The 14,634-nt window shown below is 42.9% G+C and overlaps 1 protein-coding gene and 1 long non-coding RNA gene across 2 annotated transcripts in view; one reads left to right on the top strand and one right to left on the bottom strand.

Moving 5' to 3' along the window:
• Nucleotides 1-528: 528 nt before the first annotated feature.
• Nucleotides 529-14,634, bottom strand: part of LOC309858055 (nucleoporin p58/p45-like) — a 55,722-nt gene continuing 41,616 nt past the window's right edge. Inside the window, 1 exon segment of the mRNA XM_082750750.1 lies at nucleotides 529-671. The gene's annotated coding sequence lies outside the window, so the exon portion shown is untranslated.
• On the top strand, nucleotides 7,360-12,660 carry LOC309858056. The gene is made up of 2 exons (XR_014308027.1): nucleotides 7,360-7,940; nucleotides 12,386-12,660. It is a non-coding gene; the product is annotated as an uncharacterized lncRNA (long non-coding RNA).

The raw sequence follows: 14,634 nt of genomic DNA on the forward strand, positions 1-14,634 counted from the left end.
CAGCAAAAAGCTCAACATACGGGAATTTAAAATGATCTAGGGTAGTATTCCTATGAACTGTAACATAAAAAGAAATGCTTTATGTGTTTTGCATGTACGTATCAGAAAGTATGATTTATGCTTCATATTCACATAGGGAATTCTGTTGTTGTAGGCAAACTGCCCAACCGCTAAGTATGGACTTGTTGGTCATTGTCTTTTTTTCAGTTACATAACCTCCTGTTACAACTGAATGAGCAAACCAAGATAAATCCCACTTTCAAGCAGGACCAAACAAAGAAGTCTTTCTAGAAGATCAAACACTTCTCATCAATCTGGCAGAGGGACCTTCTTACTAAGAAACCACCCCTACTGGCTGAGGAACAGACTGTACAGGGACTCTCAAGGTAGCCAAACACACATTCCACACCCCCAAACACCTTGTGCTCACCTTTTCCAACAGAGTAACAGCCCTCATTTAAATCTTACCAGTTTGTCACAAGGATTCCCTGAGGGCAGATGAATGAAAACATGCAAACTCGAGGCCTCACCTTGTGTGAGCTGGGACTGTTGTGGTACAGCGGCTGTGCATGGTGCTGGCTGCTACTCTGAGCTCCTGCGTCCTGGACAGGGTTACCAGGCTGGGATTTCCCCGGCCTAGCAATTGTTAAATCCACCCTCTCGCCACTAGCCTGGAGAAAACACACATATATAATCACCAGTCATTAATGATGCTTCTCACTTAAAAAAATTATAGGGAGGGTCATTTTCAATGCACTTATCATCGCTGTATCAGAGCCTCACCTGAGTGGGGACTGCAGGCCCCTGCTGGGGGTGGGGCAGACGAGGGAGTTCATTTCAGGAGCTAATACTTTAAAACTTCTGCAGGTAAAAGAGCCACACACAGACCTCTTGGGTAAACCTTCCCTAATCCTGGAAATACCAAGGGTGTAAGCAAAGAAAGCCTGGGTTCTGATCTCCCCATGATTTCTTGAAGGGTAACTGTCTTTTTATACTTCCCTCCCCTGCAAAACTGGCCTTGGACTGAGAGAAAGAGAGCAAAGAAGATAAAAGGACGAACGGATTCTAAACTGGATTACAATCCTTTGTGATTTCTGAAATAAATTCCAAGATGGCTACTTTGAGAGTGATAATCAATGAAACTACGTGTAGCTCTGTTTCCACACACTACAGCTTCGAATCGAAAATAGGGATCAGCTTAAACAGTCCTGAAAAGAATGATAACAAAGGTCCTGTAAAACAGGATTAGTATTTATATACATCACAAATTGTGTGCCTATATATGCCATATGTGCACTCACACATAAATGTAATTTTAGAGGTGATGACAACCACGTTGAATTTAGAGGTCCATTATCTGTATTTATAGATCTAGATCTGAAACACAGATTCACATTTATTATACTTTTTAAAGCTATTTTAGCTTTGCTTTTAACGTACAGGCCTGGTCTACTTGATGCTGATTCTTGGTCATGACTACAACTTTCCAAGTTTACTATCATTTCTATGGGAAAATTTGACAGCCTGCTTTCAAGAAGCTGTGGTGGAAAGTAGAGCACTCCTCCCCCATGACTGCAGTCAAGTTGGAAAAGGAGTGAAAACCATAATTTTAAAAAAATGATTTTATTTATTTATTTGAGAGCGAAAGCGAGAGAGCAAGGTGGAGGGGCAAAGGAAGAGGGAGAAGCCGACTCCTCGCAGAGCAGAGAGCCCAATGTAGGATCTGAGCCGAAGGCAGATGCTGAACCACGGAGCCACCCAGGTGCCTGAGTGATAACCAATTTTAAGGCCCTATTAAAGTCACTTACTTATTCAAGTATTTCATTAAACTAGTTTCAGACAATTCTTCCAATAACTGAAAGAATAACACTCCTCATGTGGCCAGAGTCTGGGGATTTGATCTAACAGGCAAATTCCAAATAGAACGCTTACAATCCAGATATTTGAGATTCTGACACTTCCCAGTATTAGATCACACGGTGTGAAGGGTGAGAAACCCCTGTGATCTCATTTCAATATTAAGAATTGTTTGCTTTACTGCCTAACCCTCCCCACTACCAAATACTCTATAACCAGTAATTCAGCTTTATGGGAAGACCCCTGCTCATGCAAACCTATTAACAAACAAATCCCTGATCTTTTTTGATTTCTTAAAAGACAAAATTCTGGCTGTGTGATGGAAGTGGACATATAAGCTTTAAACGATGGGCCAACATTTGGGTTTAGGCCAACTGCCTATCTAACTCTTCAGGGTTTCAAGCACAACAAAAGAATTCTGTTAAAGTCAAGATTTTAAAAATGCAGGATGCCTAAATGACAATACCTGTATTTCATAAAATAGTGGCATGCCCTTTTGATGGGAGTATATACTGGTATGATCTTTCTAGAGGGAAGTTAAGCAAAATGTCTTAAACTTGAAAACAAAACATTAAAAAGTCTGTTGACAGGGGAGTGTTTACGTAAGTTTTAGCACAACACGCCTACTATACAGCTATATCATGGTGCATCTATTTTCAGGGTAAGAAGGCCACAACATACAGCTGACGTAAAGAAAGGGTGGCAAACTCAGAATTTGTAAGCTGACTGCATGTCTAAGTACCTACGTAAATAGGAACCTATTTATTTGTAGGCATATACAGAAAAATGACAATGTTCTTCAAAACTTTAATGTCACTATCTTATGGACTTTAGACTGACTGTGATTTTGATTTCCTTCTTCATTTTCTGTATTTTGTCTTCCTTAGTCTCCTTTTCAGACATGGAATACATGTTATTCTCAGAATCCAAAACATTAAGATGTTTTCCACAAAGAAACAACTTGAGAAATATATTTGGTATCATATATATGTATCTGTATTCAATTTTTTTCAATCTCAAGTCTGGGACAAGAGACCAACTCCTGAATCTCCCTCCTAATGCAAGACGGCTACCGGGTGTGTGTGTTCCCAAAATTATAATGAACCAAACATTTGTGAAATGGAGTAATGAAATGGGATTTAAATTTGGGTTTTCTTACACAGTACTTAAATCTTCATTGTTAATTCTGTTTACTATACACATTTCCCAGTGACTATCAACCTACTTTAATTCCTGATGCTCGATTATGTTTACTGCTTGGTTTCCTCTATGTCAGAGTGTTTTCTTGTGCTTACTAAAAACAAAATAAAACATAACTAAATAAAACACCATACACATCTTTGTTTCACCCCTATCATTGTAGGAGATACCCATATCATTAAATGCTCTGGTAGGTTATAGAACCGGAAGGTCTGGCCTGGATTATTTTCTACTTTTTCTATCTTATTTTTTAAAAAAATTTATAAAGCTGTTTTCTTTTTTTAAAGATTTTATTTATTATGTATTTATTTATTTATTTGACAGAGAGCAAGAGAAGGAACACAAGCAGAGGGAGTGGGAGAGGGAGAAGCAGATTCCTGGCTGAGCAGAGAGCCCCGATGTGAAACTGGATGCCAGCACCCTGGGATCATGCCTGACCGAAGGCAGATGCTTAATGACTGAGCCACCCAGGTGCCCCTCTACTTTACCTACTTTAATGTTCTTATTGAAATTTTTTTTTCTCTAATAATAACCATCTTTACTTCACAGGGATACTGTAAGAACACAAGTTATGATGTGTTTGAAATGCTCTGAATGCTTTATAAAAAGGGCACTACAGAGATAATGAGTTCTTCTCAATAAAAATTGATTTTCCCCACTTGTATGGAGGTGAAGCGGAGAGTGAACGTTACAAGAGCAGGGAAGTCACAACTTTGGAACCACAGCTCCTTCAAGCTTTTCTTGTCTCACCTGTTAAATGTGGACATAAATGTGTTTTTTATGTGTGGGCTTAGGTGGAGCCCATGGAGCAAATGAAAAACCCATGTGCAAAAATAGAGCCTTCACTCTATAAAGAGCAAGGCTAAATGTTCACAGGGATACAGTTTTCCGGACAGGATTTTATCTGTAATGATAAAATCATCTCTTGTGCATTTTGAAGGATTTGGGGAGCCGTGTTTGATTTCCCCCATGAAATATCAAATATCCCTCAGGTTCTCATGTTACGAAAACATCGACATAAAGGCTGAGCACATGGAATGAATATCCGCGTGTACCTGAATGATCTGGGCGGCAAGCTCAGGGGTTCCGAGCTTCAGGTCGTGTCCATTGATGGCGAGCACTCGGTCGTTGCTGCTCAGCCTTCCATCCTGTGCAGCCAGCCAGGCCCTCTTCCAACAGATCAAGGATAAAAACACCTGGTTCACCGGTCCTTTGAATGGGTTTAATGCCAAGTTGTTCACCAGAGTCCTGTTTGTGAAAGACTACGTGGAAGACCTCTTCCCGGGGAGAGCTACTGTCGGGGTGGCTGTAGGTCCGGCCCCCAAAGCACCGCTCTCCAGCACGCTTAGGTGCAGCGTGGAACAGGGCTGGGAAAGGGCGGCTCTGGCATAGTTGTGAGACACATTGTTGGTGTTACAGTTGTTGACCTGGAAGAAAAGAATTATGACTGAGGTGGGACAATCTTTTATCCTCTCAACTGGTAAACATTTATACGCCATTTCCAAAAGAAACGGACTTTGGAAAATGACATACAGTCATTATTTACAAAGAAAAGCCCTCTGAAGATGTTTTAAAATGCACAGTTCCTAAGCTTCACTCACAATGACTAGCACGAAGTAGAGAATGGCAGTTAGGATCTCAGGCTTCAGCGAGGGTGCTGAATCAGAGTCCCTGGTCCTGCCAGTAGTGGGATGTCTGAGGGTGTCCCCTGAGTGGTGAGATGGGTTTACTCTCCGCTTCAAGGGACCAGGAGGAAAATGCAGAGACAGCAGCAGCATGTGGCAAGTGCCAACAAAATACTAGTTCTAGTGGAACAGAAACTGAAGTTCTACTGGATTGATGTGGCTTTTCCAAATGAAAAACACCTACCCTGGAAAAAATACACCGAGTTTTAATCTAAGAAAAGGGACAGATTCTAGATACACAACCTGATCTCAGTTCAGTCATTTTTACTTTAAAGAAAAGCAGGTAATTACAGTTTCACTCTGTTTAGCACTCAAGTGTAACATCTATCTAATACAACAAGCTTAACTCAGTACTCACAGAACATTTATTTACTAAACCTTATGGCCCTGAAAGGAATATAGTGACTGATCCTGGGACAGGAACAGGACTAAGAAAATACACCCAGCTTCAGTTATTCACCTAGTCAGAGGAAGAGGTTGGTGCAACTCTGAGTGTTTATCACAATTAGAATTCCTCTCCTCATCTGCCTGCACCAACAGCAAGCAGGAAATCGACATTCTCTTGGATGTGTTATGTGGCACAGGCTCTGGGTTAGGTGCTTGTGATTACCCAAAGCCTTCAATCTTTTTCACGTGAGTCTATCTTAAGGAAAGTCTTCCCCCTTCCTACTCATCTCGGGATGACAGTTTTGAGCACCACTAACTTGAATTTTATTGATTTGGGCCTGTGGACATCTTTTAAAATTCAGGCATCAAATGCCATAGATCTCACACATAAACTTGCTCTTCGCCCAATTTTGCAACATCTGTGCATTTGGTTGCCATCCAGATCCTTGATGAAAAAGTTGAGTAACATAGGGTCAAGAATAGAACTTTAAGGCAGCTTCTAAAAAACCAGCCTGACGTGGATTTGTTAGTCAAAACTCATCATTTCTGGTTATTCAGCTAAAAAGCCACTTATCTCTAGGTTCTTATTTTTCCGTCTTTGATTCACATCTATCACAAATGACTTTACAAACATCTGGCTGGAATCCAGCGCTAGCCACGTGCGAGTATGTAGCCTCACACCATTTTTGTGACGTGGGTTGTGGAATATCCTACAATCGGAGATTTTCCCTTCACAAAAGTGTGGTTGCCAGTGAAACACAGAGAAAGCAGAAACCAAATAAAATACTGTTGCTAGATGTTGTAGAAATAGCACCAACAGAGTAAACTTTACCACATCTTTAGCTAATTATCTTTTGGACCAATGCAGTCAAGACATGACTGCAATTATTTTCCTCAAAAACCAAAAGTGATGGGACACCTAGGTGGCTCAGTTGGTTAAGCAGCTGCCTTCGGCTCAGGTCATGATCCCAGCATCCTGGGATCGAGTCCCGCATCGGGCTCCTTTCTCGGCAGGGAACCTGCTTCTCCCTCGGCCTCTGCCGGCCACTCTGTCTGCCTGTGCTTGCTCTCTCTCCCTGTGTAAGCTGCAAAAAAGGGCAATCTGGTTCTTTTTGTCTTGGCCACAAAGGTGTCAAAAGGTCAAAACCAGCTACAAGAGTTCCTCCACGGAGAATCAGTTTAGGAGCTGGGGTAGAAGGAATACAGCATAAGGTGTCCAGAGAGCTGTGCCAACCTCATGCAACCAGAATACTACTAATATCGTAAAAGGACAGCAAACACAGGAATGCGGTAAATAGCTAGCTATGGTAGGATCAGAAACTGGATTTTACATAAGCTGGATTAGTTATGTTTCCTGTATTCTCCTATTGCCTCTTTGGATTTAGTCAAGAACAAAACACTGCAAGTTCAGTCTGTGTCAGCCAGGCCAAGTGCAATGAAGGAGGGGTTTTGGGCCCAAGTGTCGAAGTGGAAATCACAAACTACAAGAGGCAGAATACAGATGGGTGTGGAAACCAAAGCCAGGAACCCCCAGTGGAAAGGTCAATCCTTGCTGCTCTTGGAGCCTAGTTTGTCTGTCTTCCCCTCTGGACATTTCTCTTGAAGAACTAAAAATCCTAGAGGTTCTAAGTTTGGTTTTAATGAAGAAGACAGCTATTCCCAACAGGATATCATAACCAAATCCACTCTTTTATTGACTCAGCAAGTTTGTCCTGGGTATCGACTCCAGGCACAGCTCTGTGAGAAGCCTGTCCCATAGTATGTAATAATGGCGGCTGCCATCCCCAAAGGAAGACACTACATTTGAATAACTCTCTGTGACCAATTATGCATTAAGTGGTGAAGAGAAGGAATGTCTTCAGCACTTAGTGTGAGAAGAGGTCTGAATGGGTGAAAATGGCAGGGCAGGGCTTTCTGGATGAAGGTGGGGAAGCTGTAGCACAATGGGGACAGGCTGGAACATGGAGGGAAGCAAGGAGACTGCTATGTCTGGCTTTTCTGCTACATTATACATTCTATGAGGGCAGGGGTTGCTTTTTGCTCTTAATTATACCCTCAGCTCTGACCACCATGCCTATGATGTTTCAGTAATACACCGATGGCTACAGCTGAAAGAAAAAGCAAGGGTGAAGGCTGAGGGGACAGGTTGTGTAAGAGTTCAAAGAGGACCTGGACTATTAGATTAATCAGTATGGACTTGATTCTCTGGTCCAATCTATCAGGAAAAGCAGAGTCACAGGTGAATTAACCGGACAATGTCGTACCGGATTTCAGAGCAGAGTAGGGAGGCAGGGGTTTTGATTCTCCTGGGTTAGACGTGAAGCAGTGAGGGCACAGACCAGAGAGATGGCAGGGAAAAGAGAAGGGGTGAATACCAACAGACCGTGGGGAAGGACCCAGCAGTGAAATCGAGGAGGCAAGAGTCCTTGAGCTTGGGTTCCTAGAAGACATCTTTTCTCATTCATGCCTATTTCTTCTCTCCTAAATATCCATTCTTTTAGCTTCAAGTACCACATACACTTGTATGGGTCATATATCCAGGTCAATTTTCACATACACTCTAGAATTCACATGAACAGTAGAATTCTGGCCATCTCATGCTCATCAGTATGCCCTCACACACAACATCATCTTGCCCGAAGCAAGTTCATTTGTTGGAGTAGCTCATTCTTTTTAAAGAGAAGAGGGAGAGGGTAGCACCAAGGATTAGTGCAGAGTCAGGCTGTTTGTGGATGAGAGTGCGTTTGAGAGCCAACAAGAGGTGGTCATGATTTCCGAATTCTATCTTAAATTCAATGCTGTAAGTTTTAAGTAACTTGTGCTGTGTGACCTGTCTTTTCTAGATTATAGAAATCCGTGTAGAGAAGGATGAATCAGACAACGAAGGTAACTGATGGATGGTACCCTGGGACTAGGGATAGAGCCAATGGGACAAGAGAATTTAGCAGTGAAGGTGGCCCCGAAATAGACAACCGTGGAGACCAAGCCAGGAGGAATCCAGCTGGCCTGGAGAGCCACACACTGAGGCACATGCGGGATCAAATTTAAGATGGGGGTAAAAATACATTCCATGAGTTTGGGGGAAATCAGAGAAATTACAGATAAATTCTGATCTGTTTAGCACTAAAAAAAAAAAACAGTAAAACTTACCTTTTTAGAAGTCAGATTCCACAGTACCCTAATTTCCTAAGTTTTCAATTGATGAATAAGAGCAACAAAAGAGGCAAGTTAACAAAATCATTTAAAAAATTGATACCTGAAGAATTGGGTCTCCAGCAAGAAGTCTTCCATCTTTGGCGATCACCCCATGCCGACAGACTTCCTGGATAACAAGGTTGATCAGTGGCCTTTCATTGCCGCCCACAATGCTAATTCCTAGCTGAATATAAGGATCAGACCGGTGAATTTCAATTGTAGTAATTATAATTATGCCTTCCGGAAAACTAACCGGCTGCTGCATAGCTGCCAAGTTAAAAACGAGACGGAGAAAAACAGGTGGAAAGAAAAATGTTTTCTATTTTGATTATCTTCACGTAAGTAAGTTATCGTCTATCATTAGTGATGACCTTATGTTAATAGATGATTCATAACAAAGCAATACCACGGGATAAGAAAAACAGAATGACCAAAACACCAATAGGTAAGATTAGCAAAACACTTCCTCTTTGAAAGGTGATCAGTAAATAATCAACAAATAACTACTATGCATCAGATCACTAGGGACCACACAGTGATCTGATAAAGAAATATACAGAAAATATCATCTTGCCCTAATTGATCAGATTGACAAAATATCAATATACAAAATATCATCTTGTCAGTTGACCCATGAAACAGCTGTAAACAGTGCAAGGCAGTACATATGAAATAAAAAAGACAAACTCTGTGACATACAATCACCGTAGTGGTTGACAAAATAACCACATTAAGCAAGAAGAGGAGGGTCTTGATCTGAGCAGTAGGAGATAGAAGAATTGTTATAGCCAAGGCTGGGAAAACTGGGATTTGTAGAAAAATTGGAATTTTCATAAGAGATAAACCTATTTAAAAGTAAGACAAAGGGCCAACTACTAAGATATGCCCAAGATCTAGGACTAGAGGTTTTCTGCCTGTTTCCTGGTGGGTCATGTAGACAGATCAGTGGCTGCTACCAGAGGACAGCAATAGTCAGACACATGGCCTTGGGAGTCAGATACATACCTAGCCATTTCGTGGCTCTCAGACTTTGACCAATGACTCCCTGACTAAGTTTCCTCATCATTAAAAAAAAGCCAGTATTGGTACAAGCATTTAATAAGTTAATATATGTAAAGTGCTTGGCACAGTGCTGACACAGAACAAGCACGGAGGCTGAGGTATTTTTTTGTTCTTCTTGATGCTGTGGATTTCTTAGTCAAGAAGCAATAGGCATCAAAACAAACAAACAAAAGAAGCCTGCTGATGACCAGTGAATTTGTGGACTACAACAGAAGAGGGGGAGGGGGAAGGATAAGCCTCAAGGTAAGACTCCCTTTCTGTTTCTAACCGGCAAACTGTTAGACTTGTACACTTAAAAGGTGAATATGTGATATGTGAAGCATATCTCAGTAAAATTATTTGTTGAAGAGGAAAAACAACAACAACAACAACAACACCCCATGTAGGGAAAGTAATAGGCAGTACTGAGAAGAAAGGAAATATCTGATTTGAAAACAGATGAAAAGCAAAAGCAAGGTGAAGAGCACATACTGTCAGTGGCCGTGTTCTCCTCGAAGGTGGGGTTGTCCAGGCCAGGCTCCTCAGGCCACGGGGGCAGAGACGCTGATATCAAGCTGCGCTCAGCAGGTGCTGTGCCTGTCCCTGAACAGTCCGTTTCGAGGGATAAAGTACCTGGAAGATCTATTACAGTGGTTCCATTTTCATTCTCAATCTCTGTCTGAGCTTTATCAGTTTTCCTCCTTTCTAGGGCAAGTCTCCGATGAAAAGCTCCAGGACATCTAGAGAGAGAGCATTAGGGGGTTCCCAGATGATTTGAAAGGAAAAATGATAGACAGCTTGTGCCCCAACAACAGAATAGCCACTGCTTCAATGCCAAACTCACCTAGAGGTAATCCACAAGTGGTATGTAATCTGATTTTAACCTCTGCTCAAACTAAATTCCTACCACACTGTGTAGCAAACTTAAAACAGGCGTTGGCACAAATAGTGGCTTCGTGCATGTCTCAAAAAATACTTCAATAAAAACCTGTATTCAGATACATACTAGTTCCAGAAATACACCAGCACAGTTGACGGTATACTGCAAATACTATTCTGAGATCCTGATTGCATAACCCCCTTTTCACAGGGATGGCTTAACTCCTTAACAGGAGTGGAAACAGCAGTCTTCTTCCACAATGTGCTCCTGCATCCAGACTTGGACCCTGAGTGACACTGTTCCTTTCCAATCTCAGGGCCAAGGGTACACATTCATGTATTAGTGAGAAGCAATACATCTGAGGCTCTGCCACTTGCAGAAAAGCAGAGCAAAGGCTCAAGAGGCTGCGTATGGTGGGTGGCGGTCTTATGTCTAGGACTGCAGACTTCATTCAATGATAGTGTGTTTTAAAATCTCAAATTTCATGAAAAATCAAGTATAGGATAAATTTATTGAAAACTGGAAGCTATCCCTTAGCTGTAAAAGTAATGAATTTCCCCTCACAAACTAAAGATAAGTTGTGGGTTTCAAGTTCTTGAAAAAGATTGCTATGGAATTTCTTTATCCAGCTTTTTCTCATTCCCGGTTTCCTCATCACCTTATTAAGAAAGAGGACAAAGGATTTCCCTTCTGCACTGTTGTGCTGCACTCCAGGAAATGTTCCTGCAAGGACCTGACAAGTAACGTGGAATACTGTATCACTGAGAAAAATTATTTTTGTCAAGTAAGTAGATTGCATGAGAAATGCATTTTAAAACTATTTCATTCAATAAAAAAATGGTGACAAAAAGTGGATCATAAAACAATACTTGAGACTAAAACTATAGGGAAAGATTCAATTCTCCAAATGCATATCACACACTGGTATCCATGTGCGTAACAGCCAGTCTTCGATGGAGAAACAGACTAGGAACAGGAAGTGGGAAGGAAACATAAGCAGAATGTGCACAGCTGAGAAAGAGCCTAGCTAACAACTAAAAAATCCTACAAACTAAGTAACTGTAAAGCCCCTCTTATCTGATGCAAGAATAAATTGTTTTTTCTTTTCTTTTCTTTTTTTTTTTTTTTGTTTTGTCAGAGAGAGTGAGCACAGGCAGAGACAGAAAGAGAAGCAGGCCTCCTGCTGAGCAAGGAGCCCGATGTGGGACTCGATCCCAGGACTCTGGGATCATGACCCGAGTGGAAGGCAGCCTCTTAACCAACTGAGCCACCCAGGTGTCCCCAAGAATAAATTTAAAACTGGAACCCTGAAGTTGTTAGAGAGGTAAAGAACCAGGTATACTTACATCCCAATGGGACAGCAAATTGCTAAGAGGGACTAAAGACAAGTATTTTGTGTGATATCACAGAGAACTATGGAAGAACGCATTCATCTAGCACTCAGGAAGGTTACAGAAGACTACGCAACACCCACCTTTAAACAGATGGGGAGCTGGGCACACAGAGACGGAACAACTAGCCAGGAGGAGACGATGAAAGACTTCAAACTACACAAGGGAGGCAAGAGTGCCAACAAAGAAAAAATGACATAGATTATACCATAGAAAGAAAAAACAAGTACAGGGGCGCCTGGATGGCTCAGTGGGTTAAGCCACTGCCTTCGGCTCAGGTCATGATCTCAGAGTCCTGGGATTGAGCCCCGCATCGGGCTCTCTGCTCAGCAGGGATCCTGCTTCCTCCTCTCTCCGTGCCTGCCTCTCTGCCTGCTTGTGATTTCTGTCTGTCAAATAAATAAATAAAATCTTTAAAAAAAAAAAAAAGAAAAAACAAGTACATATGAATGGCAAAAATCATGAGCCTCATTAACATTTATAACTAAGACATAAGACTGGCAAGTCATCAGAATTTTTAATAGTTAAAAAGCTTAATATGGTTTTTATTTAATGGATGACAGATTTTTAAAAACATATTTTTCTGCCTTGCTTGTACGATAGAGCAATTTAGCCAGCAAGTACTCTTAGGAAACAAACTAGTTAAGAGTATCAGCTCTTCCACTTATTGACAACCTCTTCCATTTATTAACAACCTCTCTGCCCATATTCTTCTTTATATAACAAAGATAAGACGGCCTAACTCATAGAGCTGTCATGAAAACTAAACTGGACTAATATAAATTGCTTAAAATACTGCCTCATAAATAATCAGAACTCAATACAAACTAGTGACTACTAGTATCATAGCAACTTAAAAGTACTCAAGCTAGGGCTCCTGGGTGTCAGTTGGTCAAGCGACTGCCTTCGGCTCAGGTCATGATCCTGAAACCCAAGACTGAGTCCTGCAACTCACTCCCTGCTCAGCAAGGGGTCAGCTTCTCCCTTTGACCCTCCCCCCTCTCATGCTCTCTTTCTCTCTCTCTCAAATAAATAAAATCTTTTTTTAAAAAGCACACATGCTATACAGTTTTCTTACAGTACATCTGTATCAAGTCCCCCTGCTTGTGCTCTTTTCCCTCTAATAAAGAAATAAAATCCTAAAATAAAACATAACAAATTGAGCATCAAAGTGAACCTTGAGGCCTTCAAGACCTGGCCGGAAACACCCTCCTGTGTGTATTTCCTTGTCATCTTTCTTGTTGTGCTGATGGCGTCAGAGGTGCATGTCATCCCAAGGAGGGAGAAGGCCGATGGTGGAGAGACTCTGGGCTCCTGAAGAACACAGAAAGGATTTCAGTCTCTAATCTGAAGATCCACTCAGCACTGTCAAGGGGGGGACCTCTGTGGTGACAGGCTACCAAAACCTGGGGAGTTACATGGTCATTCAGCGTAATGTAATATAGCTCCGTACAGCATGTTGAAATGACCAAGTTCACTTGAATAGTGATCAGCCTAAAACCTTTAAAGAGGACCAAAGAGGCACCTGGCTTCCTCAGGCACTAGGATCCTTGATCTCAGGGTTATGAGTTTGAGGCTCACATCAGTCACAGTTAACTTAAAAATAAAACAAAAAGCGTACACAGGACTAAAATCAGTGAGGCTCAAACAACGAAGCTGGTCTGTGCTGGGACGGATCCTGTCTCCCGCTCATTCAGCCACTGGGCACTGCGCACTCAGATGGTGCCAGGGCTTATCAGCCCAGCGGGTTCTCCTCGTGAGAGCTCAGGGTCTAGAGCAGAAGATGGACAAATGAGAAACCAAAATGTGAACGGGAAAAGCGATTGCTCCACAGCAAAAGAGCAAGGGACACAACTAAGGCCCAAACTCCACCCGGTGAGGGGTATGACAAGGCTGTGCTGAGATGACACGGAGAATTCCTGCGGGAGGAAAAGAAGGAGACAGCCCTGCACAAATGCGAGTGCATTCCACCTGGCGGAGGGCACCATGGAGCAGAGGACTGGAGGTTAGAAAAGGGGGCCAGGGTGGCCAGAGAAGCTGAGGAAGGACCAGAGTGGGAGGGGAGGAGGGCCAGGGCCCGGGAAGTTGGGCAGTATCAGTGCCCTTCTCCCAGGGCTGTGTGACCACACTTCCCCACACTCAGTGGCTGAACCAACAAATGCTGCCTCGTGGTCTCAGGGGATCAGGAATCCAGCAGTGCTCTGCTGGGGGCTCCTGCCAGAGACTCTCCTTAAACTGGGCTGCTGACAACACCAAGGGAGGACCTGCTTCACCGAGAACCTGAGCGCACTCAGGGGCATGGGCCAGATACAGCCCATCTCAAAGACCTGACTTTTGTCTGCTGTGGGCCCACAGGGCTGGGCCATGTGCGTATGTCTGGGTCATGGTTCAACCTAGGGGCTTGTGCTCCAGTATGAAGATTGGAGAGAGAACATGGATCCGAGTCAACATGGGGCTGGGCAATGAGTTTTCGAACAAAATCTCAGAAGGGCCTTTGGGTCACGTGGCCACGTTCTGTGACATGGAAGTGAATCACCAAGTCCAGACCACACTCTGGGGAGGGGTCACACAAACATGTCTACACAGGAGTTGTGGAACCAATGGAGCCCCCGAAGGGAGACTGTGAAGATCCTTGAAGGGTCCGGGCCTTGCCCAGAATCAGACTGGTATGGATGCTTAGCCGGCTTGAACCCAGCTCTTTGAGTATCCTCAAAGTTGGGGTCCTGGATGCAACGTAGCCATTCACTGGGGGCTCTGGAAAAGTTTTTCTGGAAGGAAGTGGCTGTTGGCCTGGAAATGTTATCGGGCTGAGGGTGATCATTGGTCTCCTAGACAGGAGACATATGCCCAGGTTCTTGTCTGAGGAGGATCCCGGGTCATGGCGACCCACTGGATGGACCCCTATCTGCATCACACACTTTGGAAAGGAGAGAATGGCCTGCATCCCGGGACAGGCGGTCTCTAGGGCTAAGGGCACATTCTGACCATCAAGGGCCAA

This window comes from Mustela nivalis (genome assembly GCF_964662115.1).
Source record: "Mustela nivalis genome assembly, contig: HAP1_SCAFFOLD_1799, whole genome shotgun sequence".
NCBI lineage: Eukaryota > Metazoa > Chordata > Mammalia > Carnivora > Mustelidae > Mustela > Mustela nivalis.